Genomic DNA, 19,222 nt, shown 5'->3' on the forward strand with positions numbered 1-19,222 from the left:
TGACCGCAGTCAGTGAATGCTGTCATCTCCCCCACTTTACAGATGAGGGAACTGAGGCTCAGGGGAACTGAATTATCAAAGGCCTCTACTGGGCAGTGCATGGGTTCAACCCCAGGCCGTGTGACTCTGAAGCCTGTGTTCCAGGGTGCCTGCACCCCTGCCTCTGTCTCAGACCCAATACTCCCGTGCTGCTGTGTCTGCTCTATGGTCAGGAGTCTTGGAGAAAGGGCCTAGACGGGACTTTTTCTTCCTAAATCATTACTCTCTAGCACAGAGGAAATAGCAGTGCTTCTTGAAAGAGTAAACCTTGAAAATAAACTTGTTCTAAGATGCACCCAGAATCCCTTCCCTGTGTCCCCGCTCCCTGTCCCTTCAGGCCTGGCAGCAGCCAGCACTCAGGGCAACCTGAAGGGCCTCCTGTGTGTGTAATCGCAGTGGAAGGAACTGGCGGTGACTGGTCTGTCTTTCTGCCTCCTCCAGAGGAAGCCCCACCCTGGCCTGCATGGGCCCTGGGACATCCTCCTGGCCCCAGAGGGCATGCCTTTGTCTCCCATGCAGATAAACAAGCAGCCATGGGACACTAGGACATGTGCAATGGGAGGTGAATAGACTCAGTGAGGTGGCAGGGCCAAGGCCTTGTGTACATGGATAAACCAAGGCCAGAGCAGGGAGCCGTGCTTTCGTGTCCACTTCCTCGTCCCTTCCCACCAAGGTGGAAGCCCAGCACCATTCCCAAAGGGTCTCTGGACAGCCATCGCCTGAAGTTTGTGACACAGCAGCTTATACAGGCCGCGTGCGCACGCACACGAACACCTCCACGCCCTGACTCGGGGCCCTCTGGACCCTTCCACCCTTCCTCTCCCCTCCCACACACGCAGTCAGATCAGAGCCACAGGAAGCAGGCCCAGCAAGTGTGCAAAGTGAGAGCCAAGATGCGGAAGTTTAGCTTCCAAGAGTTGTCTAAACACATCGAGAATATTTTTAGCCCCTGACTCCTGCTCGGATGCTAAATTTAAACAGGGGGCCAGAGAGGTGCCCTGTTGGGGATAGAAAGCAGCGAGTGGAGACCAGGGGGGACAGGGCCCCTGCCACAGCATCCACTTCCCTGCATGACTCAGTCGGAGGAGAAAGGTGGCCATGGGCACCAAGGAAGGATGTGCAGAGCGACCCCAGGCTCTGACAGGTCCCCTGAGCCTTCTCGTGCCTCCATTTCCCCACTCGTGCTGTAGGGGAAATTATACCCCTTCAGTAGGATTGTAAGGCACATGCCTGGCGCATAGTAGGCATTCAACCATATGCTTCACATTCTGGGTCAAGAGCCTACCAGAAAAGGGCCCTGTGGCTTCCCAGAGCTGGCAGCTGCAGTGAAGTGTGTGTGTGTGTGTGTGTGTGTGTGTGTGTGTGTCTACACACCCAACACCAAGGGGCGAATGAAAGTTTGTGACTAAGGGGGCACTGGTAGCCCTGTACCCACGGAGAAGTGGCTCAGGAGACAAACAGACTCAGACCACGCTGGGCACAAGGAGCTTAGAGCCACCTTCTCCAGAGCGGGGGGCCTCTGGGGCCCTCACAGAGGGAGTGCATTTTCTCAGAGGCAAAAGCTCTTCAGGAGTCCATGCTGCCATGAAGCAATGCTCACCAAACTCGGCCTCCACGGAGTCGGGCCGAACCCAGGGAACACACTGCCCGCTCCTGGGGTGGCTGGCCAGGTGACCTTGCTGGGAGTCGTGCCCTGGCAGCGCCTGCTCTGCCTCCAGGCCACAGGGAGGGCAGGCAGGACGTGGGGAGGTGGCCTGGGCTGTGGACATGCTGTGCCCATTCTGGCTCTGCTGGCCAGGCTTATTATTAGGAGAGGGGGATGGGCAGGTGTGGGGGTGTGGCATGAGCCTTCCCTCCTGTGGGAGAAGCTGGGGCTTCTGTCTTGTGAAGACCGAAGTTTCCTGGTTCTGAGGCCATGTTATTCGCTGATTGCCGCCTTCTGCCAGGGACTGGGGTGGATATGCAGATGAAAGTGGGAGGCGAAGTTCTGACCTCAGAGTGTAATCGCAGCCCTCTGGGAGGCTGTGGCAGGAGGATCACAAGTTTGTGCCCAGCCTGGGCTACTTAGCAACTTATAGAGAGCCTTTTTCAAAATTAAAGACAATAAAAAGGGGTGGGGATGCAGCTCAGTGCAAAGGTCCTGGATTCAATCCGCGGGATATCAAAATAAACAGGTCTAGTGACAGAAGGTTGGTGGGCTGCCGGAAGACAGGCTGTGGCAGCATCAATGCAAAAGGGTGCAGGGATCACCAGCTGGGAGTGAGGGAAAGATCCCATATTGTGATTGTACCAGTGGTGTGATCAAAAACATGGCGGATACTTAATTTTTTAAAAAGTTTATTTCAGTAAAATACACATTGCCATTAATCACTGTCAAAGATGCTTCCCCTCACTTCAAACACACTTATCCCGTTCGTTGTTCTTGCCACTATCTGAAGTAGTTCAGGAAGGCCTCTTTCATGTCATCAGTTGCACTGTTGTGGTTGCCTTAATGTCCTAAATTGATTCAAAATGTTTAGCTTTCATGGTCATTGAGGAAGAACCAGAAGTCACACAGTGCCAGATCCAGTGAGTAAGGAGGATGACGAGGCACTGTGCTGTTCTTACAAGACTGTTGGGTGGCACTCAGCAGCAGCATTCACTATTTTGATCACATCTCCTAAAGATATTCAAGAGAGAGACTTTCAGAACTGCTTCAGAAAGTGGCAAGACTGATGGGATAAATATGTTGGAAGTGAGGAGTGTTTTGAAGGTAATTCATAGCAATATGCCTTTTACTGTAATAAATGTTTATTTTAAACATTCACTAAACATTTTGATCACACCTCGTACATGTCTGGATACATTTGTCAATATCCAGCAAATTGTGCACTTAAATTAATAAATTTTACTATGTATAAATTTACCTTAATAAAATTGGTCTTTAAGAAAACGCTATCTGGCCAGGCATGGTGGCACACCTGTAATCCCAGCACTCTGGGAGGCTGAAGTAGGAGAATCTGAAGTTTGAGCACAGCCTGAGCAAGTTAGCAACTTGGTGAGACTTTGTATCAAAATTAAAATTTTAAAAGAGCTGGGAACAGGGCCAGGATTTAGCTCAGTGGTGCCGCTGCCTGCCTCACAAGTGCAAGGACCTGAGTTCGATCCCCGGTACCAAAAAAAAACCCCACAAAAAAACCATAAACTGTCAGAAATTAAAACATATTTTGGAAAAAATCAATTACTCTAACCTCTTTATCTCTATGGTTTTATGGTTTCCTTTTCTTTTCTTCCCTTTCTCCAGTACTGGGGAATGAACTCAGGGGTGCTCTACCACTGAACTGTATCATTAGCACTTTAATTTTTTATTCTGAGACAAGGTCTCACTAAATTGCCCAGGCTGGGTTTAAACTTTCAATCCTCTTGCCTCAGCCTCCTGAGTAGCTGGAGTATTTATTGTTTCATAATTATTTTTCTTTAACCTTGCAGGAATATTTGAGTAATTAATATGTCCTGAAGTAGAAATTTTATTTAAAGTACAGTAGTTTCTTCATATCTATTTCAATTTCTTTTCCTTCCTTTGACTTTGATTAAAATTAAGCTTAATTTTCATTTTTATGAAATGTAAGTAGGGATCAATTTTTTGTTTTTATTTTCTGAGATGAGGTTTCACTATGTAGACCAGGCTGGCCTCAACCTCACAGTGGCCGTTCTGCCTCTGCCTCCCTGCCAAGGGCTGGGGTTACAGGCATGTGCCACCACTCCTGCCTTGGGGTCAAGTTTTTCAAAATCATTTCTGCCTGACCTTACCTAAAATTTTCTCCTACTATCCATTCTTCATTTTGTATATAAGCATAGAGAGATATATTTGAAATAATGTTTGCTAAACTTACTGTTTTTATCCATTCTAAAATACAGATTTCTTTTTTCACATAGGAACAACTGAAATCTAGGCAGCACCAAATGGCTGTTGGCCAGGTGGCAGTCATGAAGTAGTTGTCGTTGCTGACACCTTCTGGTAAGATGAAGAAAGTGCCAGCATCAAAACAGCTGGGTACCAGTGCCTTGGAAGTCCAGGACAATAGCTGATCATTCTTGCAAGAAATGCCTTATCATCAATAGTCTTGATATGCCAAGGGTAATATTGTACTCACACACACACGCATGCACACATGCACACATGCACAACTGAGCTAAAAAGCGATTCAGAAGAGTCAAACTCTAAATGTGAAGATGTTTTAGAAGTATATGGACCAATTTCTTTTTTATATTTACATGAGTAATACATTAGAAAATATATATTTAAGTAATCTCAGCACTGGAGAGGCTGAGCCAGGAAGATCACCATGAGTTCCAGGCCAGCCTGGACTATATAATGAGTTCAAGTGTACTCTGAACTACATAGTGAGATCCATTCTCAAAAAACAAAAGAAAGGCAATCATCAAATATATCTATGCTTATATACAAAATGAAGAATGGGTAGTAGGAGAAAATTTTAGATCAGGTTAGACAGAAATGATTGTAAAAATTGATCCAAGGCAGGCGTGGTGGCACACACCTGTAACCCCAGCCCTTGGGAGGGAGACTGAGGCAGAAGAATCATTGTGAGTTCGAGGCCAGCCTGGACTACATAGTGAGTTCAAGGTCAACCTGAACTACATAGAAAGATCCTGTCTCAAAACAACAACAACGAAAACAGTATCTATATAAATACGTCTAAAAGGAATCTTTCAGTAAAAATTCCAAGTGACAGAAAACATTGTGATATGGTATAATTGTAAGGTTTTTAGTGATACAAAATGATCTGGGAGGCTGAGGGGTGGTGCTCAATGGAAGAGCACCTGGCAGGACATGGTGATGCTCACCTGTAAGCCCAGCACTCAGGAGGCTGAGGCAGGAGGATCGCCCCAAGTTTGAGGCCAGCCTGGGCTACATTGTGAGTTCAAGGCCAGCCTGAACTACACAGTGAGTCTCTATCTTTAAAAAAAAAATGACAGCCCTTGCTTTGCATGCCAGAGACCTCAGGTTCAATCTCTAGCATTGAAAAAAAAAAAGGTTTGTTGCTTTCTTCTTTAAACTTTTTCATATGGCTTACTTTCATGATGAATATGATATATGGAATATTATATATTATAATTGTATATAAAACAAATTATATTGTGCAATACTATATAACATAAATAATTCATGTAGAGTATATGATAGATACATAAATACATAATTAGACAATAAATCATAAATATACATATTATATAATGAATGTATGTATTTTTCCTAGTGGCTTGCTATGGACTCTTTGGTGTGATAATTGATATTTTGCTTGAATCATCTTGATATTCCTTGGCTCGACGTACAAATTACTCCATATTCCTCAGTTTTTCAGTATTTGGGCCGTAGACTAGGTTTAGGGTGGTTTCTTTCATAATGGAAATATACATTTTCAAACCAATCTGGTTCTCTCTGGGGCTATGTCTTTTTTGGGGGGACAGGATCTTGCTAGGTAGTTCAGGCTGGGCGTGAATTCACTATGTAGCCCAGGCTGGCCCCTCAAACTCACGGCGATCCTCCTGCCTCAGCCTCACATGTGCTGGAATTACAGGTGTGTACCACCAGGCCCGACTGGTATGTCTTTTTGTTCTGTTTTGGGGTTTGTTTGGCTTTTCCGTACCGGGGATCAAACTTGGGACCTTGCGCTTTTGAGGAAGGTGCCAGAACCACTGAGCTAAATCCCCGGCCCAAGCTATGTCTTTTTAACAGCCCTTATATTCCTCTTTGTCTCTTCCTCCTTCTCCTCCACCTCCTCTCTCCCTCCCTATTTCCTTCTACTTTCCTTGACCAATTTTCTTTCTTATCTATTTCAGGATCTCTGATAGATATCAGACCTGAGTCACCAGGATCCCTGGCTTAGAACAGTTCTAAACTCAATGGCGGTGGTTCAGAACCATGGACAGCCGCATGAAGCCTGGATGCTGGACTCCCAACCCTGCCTGAGCAGTTCCCTCCAGGAGAACTGGTCAAGACTGGCAGTGGGTATTTTGCAAGTCAAATCCAGATTTCCCCCCAATTCAGGCTTAGAAAATCCCCCTTGGCAAGACAGCACATTGTAGATAGTCAATAGGTTTTTATTGAATGATTGAATAAATTTACTACAACAAAAGGGTTATATCTAGGTGTTCATTAAATCATTCAACAAATATTTCTTAAGACCGACCATGTGACATACATGAAACTTTGAGAGAGAGGACTGACGGAGCCAGCCGTCACTAGACGAACAGTACCTGAGGAAAGGGGTGAGGATTAAGAAAAACAACACAAATTCGGGAGAAAAGAAAAGGAGAGGAGAGGGAGAGCCTTCTCCTTCCCACTTTATTAAGCCTTTTATATATCCTCCTTCATTACCCACAGCCTCCCTCCCTTCCTCCCTTCATGACCTGGTAACTAATTATTTTTACAGAGAAAAGGTCAATTATATCTTTACAATTCCGGGAATGTTACTTTCTTGTCCAGCAGACATTCAAATCTTTTCTATATTTGTTGTTCTCTTTAAAAGTCAACATCCTTGTTTTCACCAGGTTCATTTCCTGGCTCATTATGTTCTTATCTGACTCAAGAATCTCAAAAGGCTCAGGGTCGTTTCAACCCTTCGCTCTCCACAGAGGACATTTTGTGCCCGAGGCTGGTTCTGCTTGGTGTGTGGCTGGTGTCTGGTGAGTGTTAGCAGTGATAGGACACAGTACCGATTCCTGGCTACATAGCTGATAGAAAGCAAAGGCCAATACAGTTTCACCTATTTTGTTCTGTTACAATTCTGGACCACTTGTTTGTCCCACAACATTTCTTCCTCTCCTGATTACAATCACTCTCCCTAGAGCCTAAGAGATCAGACAATGCAAATAAAGCCTTTCTCCACCTGCCTCCATTCCTAGCCCTAGGGATCTACCAGTTCAGATTTCATCAAACCCTTCCCCAACCCTACTCCCACTTCCACTTACTCCTAAACAAATACAAGTGTCTTTTTTTTAAGACAGGATGTTACTATATTGCCCAGGTTGGCGGCAAACACTTGGGCTCGAGTGACCTTCCTGCCTCAGCCTCCTGAGTAGCTGGGACTCTAGACTCATTTCTGTGCCTGGATCACAAATGTCTTGAAGGAAGAAATTACACTTTGTTTTCATCTCTTCTGAAATTGTGCGGCTCCTAGTTAGTGTCTCAGTAGATGATTGAATCAGTGAAGATATATGCCCCGTAAAGGCAGGGGTTTTTTGTTTGTTTGTTTTGGTTTTGGTTTGGGGTACCAGGGATCGAACTCAGGGCCTTGTGCTTACGAAGCAGGCGAGGGCAGGGATTTTTTGACTGTTTTGTCACATATTAGGCATTCAGAAAATATATATTGAAAGTATTGCTTAAAAATAAAAATTACAGAAAATGTTTATACCTATGTGCTCATTAATTCACCCAACAAATATTTATTAGGCACTGATCATGTAACACCTACTAGGAATATAACAGATGAGAAATCCCTAAACCACAGGGAAAACACAATTGGGGAAGATAGAGCCCAGGCTCCCTCCCTCCACATCTCCAGCCACTTAGTCCCCTGATGTGCAACGGATATCACTGGTTTCTTGTGTGTCCTGCACACATATAAATAAATAAACACAATTATATACTAATCTCTCTTTATACATTATATACTGTTTTGTATTCTGTCCTTTTATCTTAAAAAATCTCAAAAACAAAAAAATCTCAAAAAATCTTCCAAAACTGTCAGCTGGGTATGTTACAAGGATGTCCTCTGATGTGCTAAACGAGTCCCCTACTGGTGGACACTTATATCTTCAGTCTTTTCTGCAATGAAAACCCTATCGCAAGCCTTCAGACATCAGGCCAACCTTTGGCATAAGATCAACCAGGGCTCAAACTCTAGTGTTTCCCGAGGAGCTAAGTGACTTTGGGCCAGCTGTTTGGCTCTCTGCCTGTTTCCTCACGTGCAGAATGAGATAATCAAAGATGCGAGGGGGACGGGAGCGCTGTCTGAGAGGGCTGTGCCCACCCTCTCCCCAGACAGGGCCAGGAGGTGGAGGAGGAGAAAAGAGAACTGAGCATATGATGCCAAGTGTGCTTTGTGCCTTTTCGCCAATCTTCAGACAGGTGCCCTCTGCCCCACCAAAAAATAAGAAAACTGCGGTTTCCCAGAGCTGCGGTGAGTTGCTCAGGACCAACGCTAGGGGGCCGCTGAGCCTATATTCGAATCCAAGTCTGTGGAGACGAAGCCTTCGGATTCTGAGGGACTCTTTGGCATTCATCACCCCCAACCCTGAGAACTAGGGTTGTCCAGAGAGAGGCGGGGCCCTTAAAAGGCCTCTTGGTCCCTTCCTGGCTGCCTCCGAGGCAGACAGATGTGGCAGAAACCGGCAAGGCTATCTTCCGGTCCTCCTTAGAAATCCGACCTCCTGCTCCCTGGGGCTCGCTGTGGGAGGCCGGCGGTTCTGCTCTTCCGTCACTCAGGACTCCAACTCTGCACTGGCTGCAGGAGCTTCCAGCTGCAAGTGGCACGGTTCACCTGCTTCACGGCGTGGGGGAGACAGGACCGTTTGGTGAGGACTGGAAGTCACTCTAACTCCATAGCCCCCGCCCTGAGGCTCCTCACTTCCTGGAGGCCTCACCTCCCTGCCATTCCTGTGGTGCATGCAAACCTAGCCTTTTTTGCATTCTTGTCCCCTGTCAAGGTCAGGAGGGACACTTGATCTAGTGACAGAGTCCACAAGGTTTTATCGGACCACTGGAGCCCCGCTGCTTTGTTGGGGCATTGATCTTGGGCTGGAATTACAGGGAGTCTTCGAAAGACTCCCCATACTCCACTCTGGGAGGAAGACACCGCACACAGAGGGTCCTCCCAGTCCCCTCCAGGGGCCTTGTCTTTCTCCTCTAGCATCAGCTGCTTCTGTCCCAGTGAGGCAGGGTCTAGCCCCAAACTGGAAACCAAGACTCTGGACCAGAGGCAACAGAGGCCAGGTAACTGAAGGCAACTGAAGGCAGAGCCAGAGCCTGCCAAGTGGGGCGCTGGCTGGTGACTTCTTGGGGTCTCCGTGATGCCCCCTGGGAACCGCCTTCCCTTCCCAGTGCCTGTCCCCCTGGACCCAGCCACACCTGCCTAAGCGGCGTTGCCCCAGGACTGAGATCTGAGAAGCAGCCTGAGCATCTCCCTCTTCACCACCTCTAAAGCCTAAAGTTTCTGTCATTAAAGATCATGCTTGCTATGCATGGTGGCTGTGCATGTAATCCTAGCACTCTCGGAGGGTGAGGCAAGAAAATCAAAAATTCAAGCCTAGCCTGGGCAACTTAGTGAGACCCTGTCTCAAAAACATAAAAACGAGCTGGGCTGTAGCTTAGTGTGAAGGCCCTATTCACTCCCCTGCACCAAAACAAAATAAAACTGAACACCAACACCGATCATCCATGTGCTCAGGTCTCCAAGATTCCTGAAGATTTATATTTACAGTGCTGGAGATCAAATCAAAGCCCTCACAATGAGCTACATCCCAGCTCTTTTTAAATTTTGAGACAAGGTCTCACTAAGTTGCCCAGGCTGGACCCAAACGTGGGGTCCTCCTGCCTCAGCCTCCCAGAGTGCTGGGATTACAGGTGTGCACTACCACGTTTGGCTTCATGCATTTCTTAGTTTGCAGAATGAAAGCACAATAAGTCTTCCTATTTCTTGCTCTCCAGTAAGGGACTCAACTGCCCTGTCTGGGCAGGTAGGGGACATGGACAGGGAGGTGCAGGTACATCCCTGTCTTAGTTATTTTTCTCATTGCTAAGACAAAATACCTAACACCCAAAATTAAAGGAGGGAGGGTTTATTTTGGCTCACAGTTTGTAAAGGTTTCAGTCCATAGTCAGCTGGCTCCAAGGCAGGGTGGCATAGCAGAGGAGAAACAGTCCATGGCAAAGCGGGGCAGGCAGAAGGCAGAAAAGCAGCGAAGTAGCAAGCACCAAGCGATGACAGCAGCCCTCTTTCTGTCCCTTGTATTCTATCCAGGGTACATGCCCTTAAGGTAGGTAGCACTCACACCCAGGGTGGGGCTTCCCATTATCCACACCCAGAACTATGCCAAGCCAATCAGTGGACTAATTTAGTAATCACACACTCACTCTTTTTTTTTTTTAGTTTGCGTGATCTTTAGTTTTTACTTCCATATGTTGTTGAATTTTTCGAATGATGAACATGTATAGTTTTTATAATCAGAAGAATACTAAACAGCACTTATCAGTCATTTGCCATTTATAAACACTTTATATTTAATCCTTTACAGGACTTTTATTAGATACATGCTATTACTATCCTTGTTTTACTAATGAAAAACTGAAGAAGAGAGAGACAGGTAATTTTCTGAGGCTATACAGCAGGGAAATGGCAGAGTCAGGATAGAATCTGGGCAGTCTATTTTACCTACTATATATATTACATAAAAATTGTTATATGAGACAAAGGGAAGTAAATCAGTAAGAACCCAAAGATGAAAATAAATGATGTATATTAATATATTAATATTAAATTTGGTAGGAGTTACTAAAAGTTGTATATACTGTGTGGCCCAAACAATGTATCTTGGGATCTTGTCACATTCTCACTAATAAAAATTTACAAAGTATCCAAGTACTAGTGCAGTGTATTCTCATGCATGACCAAATTCATGATCATTTAAACATCCTTTGCTTTTCAAATATATTGTTTTGCTCGGCAATGTTTAGTGTTTCCAGAAATTATGCAACTACATTATTGTGAATTTAGAAACATTGTCTTTTGCCTGGGCCAAAGTAAAAACAATAAATAGACATTGCCAAACAATGGATTTACAAAAAGCATTCTTTAAACAAAAACCACAGAAGATATGAAGCCAAAAGGCTTGGGTTGAGTTTGGATCCATCATTTACTGGCTCCAAACCCTGTCTTCCATATGTAGCACTTACTGTGCTAGGAGCTGCACAGCATGCAAGGTCTGGCTGAAGGTTATGAGGGCAGGTTTCTGGATACCTCGCCTGCTGTGCCTCACCAGCTCCTTCACTGCCAGCATCCCAGCAGTGATTATGACAGATTGGACTGAGCCATGGCTCCTGGGGCTGGTTGTCTTCCGTGTCCTGTGCCTGCTCCTCACCTACTTCTCATTCCCAAGATGCAGACTACAGATTGGTCTCTCTTCTTTAGTCTACTGAGCTGAGTACATCAATGCCATGAAGTGGTGGTTGTTTTCCAAAACCAGTATTTTGACTCAAGGGGAATGATCATTTCTCGGTGCCACTGTTGCTCATGCCATGATTGTCGTGCAAGACTTTGGTGATGAATGACCTGGAGAACCTCTGATCAGTAATCTTGGTGGAACTTCCAAAACGATATAGGGGAAAGAGGAGTAACTCCCAAACCTACTAAATATCCGAAACGCAAGTTCATGTTCTCGAAAATCAAAGAATGAATTCTAGGAACAACAGAGGTTAAGAGTAGGAAAATTTTATTGGGAGAAAGAAAGCTTCCACCTAAGAGAGACAGAAGGGGGACCAGAAAGTGGGTAGCCCCTCTTTTTTTGTTTTTGTTTTTGTTTGCAGTACTGGGGATGGAACTCAGGACTTTGCACTTGCAAGGCAGGTGCAGCACCACTGAGCTAAATCCCTGGCCCCTTTTACTTTTGTTTTTGTTTTTGTTTTTTTAATCATACACTCTTGGTTTGGTTTTGTTTTTGTTTTTGGTACCGGGGATCGAACTCAAGTCCTTGCGCTTGCGCAGCAGGCGGCGGAACCACTGAGCTAAATCCCCGGCCCTAGTCATACACTCTTAATCCCAGCATCACATACTCTATATCCAGCTACCTGTGAAAAGTCCCACCTATGACCATGAGGCTTTGAGGGGACATCTAGATGCAAGCCATAGCAACCACAGGGGTGTGCTGGAACGGCAGGGTGTGGAGTAAGGCAGCATCGTGTCTGTGGCCTTTTCTTGCTCTGGGGCATCTTGCTGGACCGCAGTTGGGTACCAGGCACCATGGCAAGCTCTGTAACTGGTCAATCACAAATGACATAAGCTCAGTTCTTTGGAGTGTTTTGGCTAGAACAGAATGATCAGACGCAATCCATAACCTGAAGCAACAGATGGGTAGCCCAAGGGAGCAGGACTGTGCCTGCTGAGACAGAGGAGGATGGGCCCAGGGTCCGGGCAAAGTCCCAGTGCCCTTGGCTCAGTTATGGAGGGAGTGGGCAGGTGTGGTGGGAAAGGAGGCTGGGTGAGCTCATGGAGAGACCGGGTACCAGGCAAACAAGCTTAGCTTCTATCCAGGAAAAAAATCAGAAGCCCCTGCAGGACTAGTGCTGGAGACCGAGCAATGGAACTGGATTCCTACGGGCCCATGTGGCCTTGCCCCCAGGGAAAGATGGAGACAGGGGACCGCAGAACCTGAGAGGCTTCCAGAGCAGCCCAGGCACAGTGAGGGAGGGGCTGATCCCCAAAAAGGAGAGTCTGGCTGGGGCCCCCCACTCATAGATGCCTCCCTGAGTGTCCCTGGGCCCCACACAGATCGCCACAGGCAGCTTCTGAGGCACCTTGCAAAGGGGACCAGGGTGGGGCTGAACTGTGCTGTTGAACACAGATGTGCCTACCCAGAATCCCAGGCACACACGCACACACATCACCACCACCAAGTACAGAATGCAGTGACTGGAGCAGGGCCTCCCAACCAGGCTGACACTGGTTCAAATCCTAACAGACAGAAGCTTGGTGTGTTTTCGGAAGGCAGAAAGTGCCGGCAAGAGTGCAAAAGGGCACAAGGCATAGATGTTTGAGGGTGAGGGGAAGACCCTACGTCCTGATTGTGGTGGTAGTGTGATCCACAATATGGTGGATAGAGCCGGGGATTTAGCTCAGAGGCACCTGGCCTGCCTCGCAAGCACAAGGTCCTGAGTTGGATTCCTGGTATCAAAAAAACCAAAACACAAAATATGGTGGATGTTTAAGATTTTAAAGTATTTGTTACAGTAAAAGACACATTGCTATTAATCCCACTCAAAATCCTCCCCTTTGCTTCAAACACACTTACCCCACCATTCTTGCCACTTCTGGAAGTCAATTTTCATGAGGGTCTTTAGTTGCACTGCTGTGGCTGTCTTGATGCCCTGAATCCATTCAAAACACTTACCTTTCATGGTCATTTTGACTTTAGGGAAGAGCCAGAAGTCACAAGGTGCCAGATCCAGTGAATAAGGTGTGCGGGGACGCACAGTAACGTTCTTCCACACCTGCTTTCTGCTGGATGGCACCGAAGAGCAGCATTTATCACATTTTTTACTACACCCTACTAAGACACTAAAGAGGCCTCGCAGAACAGGTTCAGAAAGTGGCAAGAACAATGGGATAAGTGTATTTGAACAAGGAGGAGCATTTGAACTTATATTAGTAAATTTTACTGTGTATAAATATCTCAATAAAGTTGGTGTTTAAGAAAATGCTGTCTGGCCAGGCCTGTGGCGCATGCCCTAATCCCAGCACTCTTCAGGCTGAGACAGGAGGACCACAAGTCTGAGCCCAGCCTGAGCAACAAAGGGCTTAACAAGATCTTGTCTCAAAAAACTTGTAAAAACTGGGAATGCAGCTCAGTGTGCAGGCCCTTGGCTTAATACACAGTATAAAAAAAGAAGAAAAAGAAGATATGGAGTTAATTTCTCAGATCCTTGAATCTGAGTTTGTAATTTGCTTTGGCAAAGGGACAATAGCCTTGAAAAGGACTCAGCACAGGGGCTTGTTCACTTGTGCTCTTGGAACCCGCGGTCACATTCATAACTCCAGGCCGGTCTGCTGGATGACAAGAGACACGCGGCTTGTTTCCCTCAAGGCTCCACTAACAGCACCTGCACGGTAGCCTGGCCATAACCAGCACTGCCCCCCACAAACCGCCAACCTGCCAAATCAGGAGCAAATAGCATGGTGGTTTGCGGCCCCTAGTTTTGGGTGGTTTGTTGTGTTGCAGTATCTAATTGGTAAACTTCTGCTCAACACCAAGGAAGAGGAACCAGATTTATTCTCCTTGCTGAAACAACAAAATAACTGGGCAAGAACCTGGAGATTGAGTGGGTGACAAAGGAAAGAAAGGAAAAGAAGCAATGTGAACTCTGTGATGGCCCCAGCTTACTGTCTAGAGAAAGGTTCCAGCCACAGTGCAGAGGGAGCTGGGGACCCCTGAGGTAGGGGACATAATGGGTCCAGGAGACCACAGGGCTGGCGTTCCTAGGACCGAGCACTGCAGAGGGGAGGGCTGCACAGAGAGACCCGTGGGGTGTGCACAGCGGCCCCTGAGAATTCAGCAGAGTTCTGATCTGCACATGCGGGTGAGAAAACACCCAAGGCCCGAGAAAGAGCCTTCTGAAAGGGTGAGGGGACAGTGTCCAGCCCTTTCTTACACAGAGCCGGCAGTAACAGGCCCTGCTGCCACCAGTCAGACTGGAAAGACTCCTAGTCCGTCCACGGGGCATGGAGGAGAATACTTGGGAAGGCCATGCTTTGGTAGTAGGGAATAATTTGTCCTAGACAGACTGCTGCTCCAGACCTGCTTCATAAAAATAAAATCTGAAAGGATCAGACTGTTTCCAAATAACTCAACTATACCCCCAAGAAATCTACTGAAACAAAACTAAAACTTAAGGAGCAATTTTACGTAGGTGCAAACATTTTACATCTATTGCTTTACTTATGAAACAGCTGCGGTTATCATCTCCATTGTACAGATGACTAAGTCTAAGATAATACGCACAGCCTACCACATAGCATGTTCAACAAGTGGCATCTCCCAGTTCTCCATCCTTGCTCCCCACCTGCAACCACCAACAACCAAATGACTTTTCCCAAGCTGCACACCCACTGCAAACAGATGATGGATTTTAAAAGCCAAAGGCTTCAGCACCCAGAAAGAAATTATTCTCTGGGATCTGGGAAGAATCTTAAAGGAACAGTCATGAGTGATGTTTCCAGCGTGGCTCTACCACTACCTTGCAGGTGACCTTGAGCCAACTTCATCTCTCTGAGCCTGTTTCATCCACCTGCAATATGGTGTAGGGGAGGCGGAGGACTGGAATCAGATTTCCTCAAAAGCAACAGCTCGCCGCAGAGCCGAGGGATGCCTCAGTCATCCTCTCGCTAAAACTGATGGCGCATCCTGTGGTAGGTGCACGCTCCTTGCATTATCCACTTCGGCGACAAGATGGCGCTGCTTCTTCATGCAAGTTCAACCACGTTCCTTTAAAATAATTGAGCGGCTACTGTGCTCATGTTGTGGGGCTAGGCACAGAGGGAGTACAAATTGGATTCCACTGTGGACTTTGCTTTGCAGTACGCTACACTTTTGTCACAACAGATTATGAAATTAGAATGGAGGGCCGGGGATTTAGCTCAGTGGTTCTGGTGCCTGCCTTGCAAGCGCAAGGTCCCAAGTTTGATCCCCGGTACCAAAAAAAAAAAAAAAGAAATTAGAATGGAATTGGGACTTTGCTGGAAAGAAACTGAATATTATCAGAAAGTGTCCAGCACTTTGCTAATTTCTTTTCGATCCTTCTTTTCAAAACAAGGAGCCCCTTCCCACAGTGTGTATACGTATCAAGATAATCATGTGTAGCTGGGCACAGTGGCACACGGTTGTCACTCCAGCACTCTGACAGGCTGAGGCAGGAGGATCACAGGTTCAAGTCCCGCCTTGGCAGTTTAGCAAGACCAGAAAAACAAATAGTTTAGAAAAGGCAGGGAACGCAGCTCAGTAATAGAGTACCAATGGGTTCAATCACCGGTATCACAAAAAAAGAATGATTAATTTTGTTTAAAGCCATCATGTGGCACACCATAAACAAATACTGGTTTTAGTTGTCAATTTAAAAATAAATACATATAAAATAAACTGGTGAGTGGTTCTGATGCTCAGAGATGATAAAAGTACCAATGTAGATTTGATTTCCATTTTTTGTAGTTTCCATGGGCCACTTGGTTGTTGATTAATAAGTTTGTGTTGATTGATTGATTCAATTGTAACTGCATTCAGTCCAAACACTACTGTTCTTAGATAAAAACCGAGGCCCAGAGAGAGATGGGAAGAAAACCTACATACCTGGCACCAGATAGGTGCTCTTCAAACATTTGCTAAATTAATAAATACAGCGTCTTAGTCTGAATCATCATTTATTCCTCAAAGCAATAGTTTATTTCCCACTTTACAGGTGAGAAAACCGAGGCTACCACCATGGACCTGCCCAAGATGTCGCACTGAGCACCCTGCACACACGCACAGCATGTTGTTGCCGGCCTTCCAAGGATAACAGTTAGCATCGCTCTTGGACTCACTTTAATCCCCAGAACTGCCGAGGGGTCAGGGGCGGGGGGGAAGATGAAGGCCGCAGCCTCCCAAATCCCTTATATCGGCTTATTTTTAACTCCGGTGTTCTGGGGATATGAGAATCTCTAAGTATTATGAGAGTCACCGGACTGTCTTCCTAAATATCTATCAGCACTGTGCTATGTACATGTACCAACTCCCTGTGATGAATGTAATCATCATTACTGCAAACATGCACCAATAAAAATTAAACATTTTTTAAAACACTAAACTAGGGTGGTTTTGTCATTGCTATCTCAAAGATATGATTTTTAAAGCCATCAGTTATCAATTCTTAGAACAATATTAGGTTGAGTATTGCAAAGATAAGCAGAAAAAACAAATACATTAGTTATAGTTGACCCCCAAAAATTCCCTATATAATTTTTTTACCTTGTGTTTCCATTGGGTGACCTTTCACAAGCAGATACTGAATGGCCACCTTAAAACTAAGAGCTGCCTCCCAATTTCAGTGCCCGAATTTGTGCTTACTGGTGGCTTCATCTACTTTAATTATTTATTCAGGGCTAAGTGTGTGGGGGGGGTAACCCACAGAGATGGACTTGATACCCGAAGGATGGACTCACACTGCAGGAGAACCAAGTGACTGTGCAGTGCACTGCTAGAAGGGAAGATTTGGGGTGGGAGGGTCGCAGCACAGAAAAGTGGGGAGAGGCGACTGATCCATCTGTCACACTCAGTGAGAAGAACCTAAGCTGTGGCTCAGCTGGCGCTCACTTCCAGCAGGAGTTGTGACTTCGATACAGCAAGAATGAAAAAATGACATTGGCGTGGTTCATTTGCATTTTACAGGTTTTGCAGTTCTCTTTGTAGTTGATTTGTAAATTTGCTTTTCATTTCATGGTCACATATGCTATATTTATTTCATAGAGACTCTATGCTATATTTATACCTGGCTTTATGCTTTTACACCCCTAAGTAATATTTTAACAAAATTAACAACACCAGGAGTCCCTGGGAATTTGTTCCCTCCAAAAAGATTCTCCTCATATCCTATATACCGATCACGTCTCCTTCTCTTAAGGAAGGGGCAGTGGCCATGGACAGTTTTTCCTCTGAATGGGGACAGCACAAGGGGTCACCCCAGGCCGGGCACCAAGCAGGAGAGAGGCAACCCCTCCCCCTGCATGCAGTCTTTCCTTGAAGGCAGCAGTGGGGCTGTTTGCTTTGAGGTTACAAAGAGGCTGCTCTCACCTGGCCAAGGAAGGAGAGAAAGGTGACCTCAAGACCAAGGGTGGCGTGGGTCTCCCTTCCCTCACCTGCCTCGTGAAACAGCCAGGACCCACCACCAGGAAACCAGGGGTGACAACAATGAGACACAAGGCTTTATCTACCACTGGTTTCCTTTAGAAATTCACTAAACTCTATAAGTCACAAAAGTTACACCTTCTTTGCATCTAATGAGACAATAAGAAGTAACTTCTCTCTCTAGCCCTCAGTAGCAGCAAAGCAGCTCTATTCTCTTATCTCATAGTTATGTGCAAATATACTTGCTTTTTTTTTTGGTACTGAGGATTTGAACCCAGGGCCCTTGCACTAAGCTACATACATCCCCAGCCTTTTTTATTTTATAAGACAGGGTCTCCCTAAGTCACTCAGTTGCCCAGGCTGGGCTTAAAGTTGGGATCCTCCTGCCTCAGCCTCCCAGAGAGCTGGGATTACAGGCATGTGCCACTACACCCAACCACCATGCCTGACTCACACTTGTCATATTTATACGAAGTTTTGGTCACAGTTTGACAATCTAAAACCACAAAATCCAGGTCTCTACCACTTGCTATCTTACCTAAAATAATCTTAGCCTTTCAGGTCAATGGATGTAGACTGCGAACTAATTCTTTTTGAGGAGCTGCATAACATTCCAGAGGACAGATGTAATACCATTTACTCAGCCACTGGTCTAATGATGACAGTGAAATTGTTTCCAAGTTTTCTTTCCTGGCCGTTACAAGCAATGTTGCAACAACCATCCTTGGATATGGGGCTCTCTCCCCACCCCTTTTTGGATGCATTTCTAGAAGTGAGCTCAGTCAACACAAGTGGCTATTTTTTTTAAGTTTAATAACTGTTTCCCACATTATTATTATTATTATTATTATTATTATTATTTTGTACCGGGGATCGAACTCGGGTCCTTGCACTTGGGCAGCAGGCGGGGAAACCACTGAGCTAAATCCCCAGCTATTTCCCACATTATTAATCATGCATCCTTTTTACACACACACATTGAGCAGCTGCTGTGTGCAGGGCACGTGATAGATGTGCAAAAAGTAATCAAGGCAAAGCCTTGCCCTCTAGGTATCCAGATATTAAGAAGTATTTAGAAGTATTTAGGTGTTAGGTGTGGTGGCACGCCTGTAATCCCTGCACTTGGGAAGCTGAGGCAGGACGATCACTGAATTCAAGGCCAGCCTAGGTTACACAGTGAGTTCAGGGCCAGCCTGAACTACAAAGGGAGAGACCCTACCTCAAAAAAAAAAAGTATTTAGGTAACTGGTGTGTATTATTTATATAAACAACTCTTAGTTATATACTGGCTATGCACTGTATGAGGAGTATTCATGTAACTCTGTGCATGGACGGAGTGATAGTACCCAAAGGGAAGTAGATGTGGGTTCGGAGATGAGTGTGTGTGTGTGTGTGTGTGTGTGTGTGTGTTTGTGTTCCTGTGTGTCTGTGTCCCATTCCTCCTGGACAGGCAGAGAGGGACCTGAGAGGGCTCTGTGCTGGGGCTCTGTCCCTGGGTCCCCTTCTCCTCACACTTGGTCCCCTGCAGAGACAGTCT

Source organism: Heterocephalus glaber, unplaced genomic scaffold (assembly GCF_053883595.1).
Source record: "Heterocephalus glaber isolate CG9 unplaced genomic scaffold, H.glaber_assembly_v1.0 deba00001773, whole genome shotgun sequence".
NCBI lineage: Eukaryota > Metazoa > Chordata > Mammalia > Rodentia > Bathyergidae > Heterocephalus > Heterocephalus glaber.